The sequence below is a fragment of the Lynx rufus genome, unplaced genomic scaffold (genome assembly GCF_022079265.1).
Source record: "Lynx rufus isolate CCGP_SWC_20201006 ecotype Redwood Valley unplaced genomic scaffold, mLynRuf1.p SCAF_9, whole genome shotgun sequence".
NCBI lineage: Eukaryota > Metazoa > Chordata > Mammalia > Carnivora > Felidae > Lynx > Lynx rufus.
This window is the reverse complement of record NW_025814897.1, coordinates 4,627,180-4,633,179: the sequence shown is the minus strand read 5'-3', so window position 1 is coordinate 4,633,179 and position 6,000 is coordinate 4,627,180.

Here is a 6,000-nt window from a genome sequence, read left to right as displayed (position 1 = left end):
GATGGGTCTCTGTTCAGGTTTTCTAGGCAGGCGCACGGAGCTGGTGCATCCACGCGAGCACACATGGGCCCCCGCCGGAGGTGTGGGGAGGGTGTGTGTCTGTGTGTCGGGGGGGGGTGGTGGGGGGACACATGGAGACCCCGTTGCCCACATTCGGCAAGATCGAGCTAGCTAGCGCCCAGCCGTCCAGCCGTCCCAAGACGGCCAGTCGCTCTCCAACCCCGCCCGCCCAGACCTCACGCCAACCCTGGCCTGCGTCGCGTCTGGGGGCTGCTTCCCGGTGGCTGTGTCCTCTGCCTCCAAGGTTACTGGGTTGTGCGAATCAATTTAGACACTTTTTCAAGAAGCAAAAGGAAAATCGCCCCATTAATCCCCAAATGCCTTCTCCCATCTGCTGCAACTCGCTCCCACTAGGACTTGCATAATGAAAGTTGAGGGAAAGTTGAAGGAAAGTTGAGGAATCAGGGGGCAGGAGGGGGGGCTCCCGCCCTTGGAGTCCGCGCCAACCCCTGCAAGGGGCGCAGCCGGGGCAGAGGCCCTGGCACCCAACAGGGAGAAGTGGCGACAGCGGAACGCGGGGAGGGGTCCGGGTGGCGGGGAGGCAACCAAGGTTCTAATTCCAGGGACCTGGCCGCTCAGTGAGAGAGGCGGCCGCTCCAGGCAAGGCTTTTGTTCTCGCCCTCCCCTCTCTCTCTCTCCACCTCCTTTTCGCCAGCCTTGTGAGTTGCAGGCGGCACACACCCCTTCCCTCCCTCAGACACACCTGCTTCCCTTCAGGGCCCGCCTGCCCTGTTTACCTAGAAACTAGCATCTGGAATCCGAGGGGTAGACCCCTTGCCAAAACCCAAGACTCCGGGGGCCGTGGGCTCCCGGGCTGTGTGTGTGTCTCAGATCCGCCTCAATCCTAGGCGGGAGGGGGCGGCGAGAGGGTGAAGGAGGGTGGGCGGAGACCACCCCCCACATACACACACGCGCTCAAGTCCACACCCGTGCGGAGCCCAGCGCCCCCTCTCCGCGCTCGGAGCGAAAGTTGGCTTCCCGGGCGACCTCTCCCAGCGGAGGTGCGGGCGGTGGGGGTCGCGCCATTGCCCACGGAAAGGTGGAGAAGGAAGAGGAAAGGTGGAGGGAGAGCGGCGCCGGGAGGGGAGGCGGGGGGTGGGGGGAACGGGTTGCAGCCCACCTGGACAAGTGCTCCCTCTGCCGCCCGGGCGCCTTCTCCAGCCCCAGCTTGGTGCAGATGCCTACAAGCCCAATGGCGTCCCCCCCGCAGACGATGTAAAGGATCAGGGTGGTCTTGTCCTTCGTGGGGTGGTGCAGGGGGTCGTCCTTGCGCGCGGGGTGGGGGGGGGGCTTGCGGGTGTCGAGCCACAGCGGAGTGTCGTGCTTGGTGCAGGTGCTCTGCCTCAGTCCCGCTTCTTAAACAGGCGGCAGAACCGGAAGTCACAAGTCCCGCAGCAGCAGATGAAGTCTCCCGAGTGAACGGCTGGCCCCACTGGCCCATGATGACATCGAAGTAGCTCCGGCAGAAGTCCGGGGTGGGCGCTCGGGTAGGGGGCTCGTCTGAGACCCCCGCGCCCTCGCCGGCCTCTGCCCAGGCGGCCCCGGAGCGGGCCCCCCACCCCCACCCCCGGCCACAGCCGGAGGACGCGACGAACCAAGTCTCCCAGCCTGGGCTCGGCCGCTGGGCCGCCGCCTCTCGCGGCAGGCAGGCAGGCAGGCAGCTGCGCGGGGCTCGGCCCGCCTTCGCCTCCCGCGCGCCGCACGCCGAGGAGGAGGGGCCGGGCGGGGAGGAGCGCGCCTGGCGGGGCGGGGGGAGGGTGGGTGGGGGAGGATGAGCCGCTGGGTGCGGCTCCGGGCGGCTCCGGGGAGAGGCGGGGGCCGGAGGGCGGCGGAGAGCTGGTCTGGCCCTCGTCTGGCCCTCGTCTAGGCCGGCGGCTCCGGACTAGCCGCCCTGCGCCCGCTCTCAGGATCCCTCTCACCGCTCCAGCTCGCCACGTGCTCTGGAGAGAGCCCAGCAACGCTTGTGGAATGAAGGGAGGGCAGGAGGAGAGGGGGAGAGGGACGAGCGCGAGCTCGAGAGGCGCGGGGGCGCGGAACAGGTGACTCGGGGGCGCTGGCGGGAGCGAGTTGGGGGGCGTGCGGCGCTGAGCCAGGCTAACCGGCGGGGAGTGGGGAGCTTCGGCAGCCACTGGGGCTGAAGGCACCGCTCGGGTTTCCCAGCAGGGGGAGGATGGCTGCGGGACCTCCCGCGCCCTCTCCGGGAGGGAGGCGCGGCTCACACCTGTTCCTGGCTAAGAGGCGGCTCAGCCCGTGGCTTTTTCAGGCGTGAGTCTGCAGGAGCTGTGGTTCGAATCTGTCCTCCAGGGAAGGGGGGACTCGCAGGGGTTAGGTGGGGACAGACTAAGTGGTTTCCACTCCAAGGCAGACTGGGGCACAGTTTGACCAGGATCGCCCCTCCATGGTGCCCGGGGCCGCCTCAGCTCGCTTCGCCCTTCCCTTCCCCCGACTGCGCCCTCTAGCCAGGCGCGCGTCCGGGATGGTTCTGCTCCCTGGGATTTGCGGAGGACCAAGGCTTAGCTGGGAAGGCGGGGTGGCAAGCCACTGGCCCCGGGGTAAGCACCCCCGGGAGAGGGCCGTGGGAGGAACTGAAGTCAAAGAAGCGCAGGGGGTAGGGAGAGGCAGCAGACCAGGCCCAGGCAGGGGCACGCCCCACGTCCCGGAGGGCCTTTCCTTGGGACTCTCCCAGGCCCCAGGACCTGCCACTTCTGTCCCTCTACGACCTGGCGGCGGCCTTCTCTGCCTTCCTTAGGAGGGCACACCGCCGCGCCGCCTCTGCGCGCCCAGATCCGGTGCAGCGCAAGGCCTGGACACCTAGCCTCAGCCACCCTCCCACGCCTGGAGCCCGCGCCTCGGTCTCCGGAGTCGGCTGGCCCTGTGCTCGCGGAGCCCCCCAGACATCCTCACCCGATGTGGCGCAGTCCGGCCTTGCTTCCCTGGCTTCCAGCCTCCGGTCGTCGCCCGTCAGCGTTTACAAATCTGCCGTCTCCACCCAGCCGATTCCAGCCATCCGTCGGCCCTCTCTCATTTTCTCCCACTTCTTTCCTCTGCTTGAATTGGACTCCAAGAGCCCCCAAAACAGGATTAGCACCAAAGCCGCTACACCGAAGTTAGATCTCCCACGCCACTGCGTTGTTGTTTTTTTTGTTTTTTGTTTTTTTAATTGCATTAACTAAGTATACACTTAGCAGTCAGCTGGGCGGTTTGCAGGGAAATGATGTCTCCACCATCCCACCCCCTCCATTGGGCTTCAGTCAGGGGCTTCTCGGGGCGTTTTCATTTTCAAAGCACCAGAAAGTTGGGCCACATAGAAAATGATATAGTGGGTTCTCTTTAACTGAAACAGCATGGTTGGGGAGGTGGTTATTGGACTCTATTGCAAGCTTTCTCAAAATGACAGGGAGCTTGGGTAATTAATTGTGCCTTCTCTTGGAAGAATGTCACCACCTCCTGTCTTCCAAAAGACTAGCAGAGAATGACCCTGTTCCAGCAAAAAATGAACCAGGCCAACACTGACCCAGCATATCCAAGAGTAGGCCAGCCCTCAGAGACTCATTGAATCGCAGGCTGTATTATGTCCCAAACCCACCTGGACAAGGTGTGAGATTGTTTAGTCTAAATTCATCAGAGCCTCCGAATGAGGTTCCCGAAATAGGGGAGTGTGGCATGTCTGTAGACCCACACCCACCACCACTGTGTGAGCCTCTGCAAACACAAGCATTGGTGTGTGAGAGCTAATGATAGCTGACATTTATTTGATGCTTACAACATACCCACTAAGCTCACCTCTTCTGAAGTCACCTCCTCACAGATGCTCAAAGCAGTGCCTAGGATCTCGCAGACAATCTGGGAATAGGTGCTAAACCACTGGAGTGACTGATCTCATTTAACTCTATCTCTAGATAATATTGCCAGGCCCACACAACAGAGGGAGAGACTGAGGCTCAAAGCAGTTAAACCAGTTGCCCACTAGAGTAGTGCAGCAAGGACGCTACACAGTTGGCATTTGACCCAAGAAATGTGACTCCTGGGTCTGTGTTCTAACCATTGCAGGTAGTGCCTTCCTAAAATAGGCCTCTAGACTCCCTGTCCAATCTGACATTACATTATATATTTGGTTTTTGTCCGTCTCCGCACATTGAACGGTAAACTCCAGGGTAGAAAGGGGCCTTGACTTCTACAGCATCTCCCAGCACCTACAGCAGCCAGAAGCATGAGAAAAACTATTTACAGGCTGTTTTGATGAACTTACTAAGCTCTTATGCAAGATCGTTGGTGTTAAACCAAGGGAGGAAAGGAATGCGTACAACAGGACAGACAATGGAGTTTCTGCTGTAAGGATCACACAGAGGGATTGGGATGTTTCTAGGCACTAAATCAAAATTTAGTGGGTTTCTCAGCTTCAATGCTATTGATTTTTTTTTAATGTTTATTTATTTATTTTTGAGAGTGAGAGACAGAGCGTGAGCAGAGCAGGGACAGAGAGAGAGAGAAAAGAAGAAGAAGAAGAAGAAGAAGAAGAAGAAGAAGAAGACGACGACGACATGGAATCTGAAGCAGGCTCCAGGCTCTGAGCTGTCAGCACAGACCCGGATGAGTGGCTCAAACTCACGGACCATGAGAACATGACCTGAGCCAAAGTCAGTAGCTTAACTGGCTGAGCCACCCAGGTACCCCAATGCTATTGACATTTTGGAGTGGATCATTCTGTGATGGGGGGAGCTGATGTGGGGGGCTGTCCTGTGCATTGTAGAAGGTTCAACAGCATCTCTGGACTCTACCCACTAGATGCCAGGAGCATCTCCCAGTTGCCACAACTAAACACCGTTGATGAGCAGAGATTCTGAAATCAATTGAGAACTTCCCCATGTTTAAATCCTAGCTCTTTCTCATATGAGGTTTATGACCTCAAATGAGACACTTAACCTCTCTAAGCCTCAGTTTCCCCATCTATAAGATGTGGATATGAATGGTGCTTTCCCGGGACACAGGGATGGCTCAGTTGGTTAAGCCTCTCTGACTCTTGATTTTAGCTCAGATCATGATCTCATGGTTGGGGAGTTCAATCCCCATGTTGGGTTCCATGCTGACAGTGTGGAGCCTGCTTGGAATTCTTTCTCTCTCTCTACTCCTCCCCATGCCCTCGCGCACTCTCTCTCTCTCTCTCTCTCTCTCTCTCTGGGTCTCTAAATAAATACATACATACATACATACCCTAATAAAAGAATGGTGCTTTCCCCAGGAATATTACAAACACTCCATATCTTCTTATATTACAAACACCCCATATCTTCTAAAATTACAAACACTCCATATCTTGCATAAAGTGCTTAGCACAGTGAAATGGAACTTTAATAGTGCTTAGTAAACAATTACTCTTATTACAGGAAACCTGAAGGAACCTAGCAGGTGTCAGGCACTGCCCTGAGCCCTGGGGAGACAGAAGGCTGAGATAACATCCTTGCTCTCCAGGATCTCAGATCTCCAGGGCAAGATAGAACATAGAGGAAGGGCAAGCATCCTGGGCATGCAGTCTGTACAGCCTTACAGAAACCCATGCTTAGGAGGGCCCCATGTTTCATCTGCTGCTCTGCCATTGCCTTGAATCTCTTAAATGATTTCTGAACACGAGGCCTCACCAATTATGCAGCTAGTCCTCTATGTAGGGGATGCACCTCTGGCAGAATGAGAGATCAAGCATACGGGAACTTACAGGAGGATGTTTTACTCTGCCTACACAGGCAAAGCCTTCTCTCAAAGGTGTTGACATCCCATAGTCCTAGCTTACATGTATGTAAGCATTCTCAGCAATGTAGCAAGAAGAATTTTTTTTTTCTAAGTAGGCTTTATGCCTAGTGTGGAGTCCAATGCTGGTCTTGAACTCACAACCCTGAGATCAAGACCTGAGCTGAGATCAAGTTTAACCAATGGAGCCACCCAGGC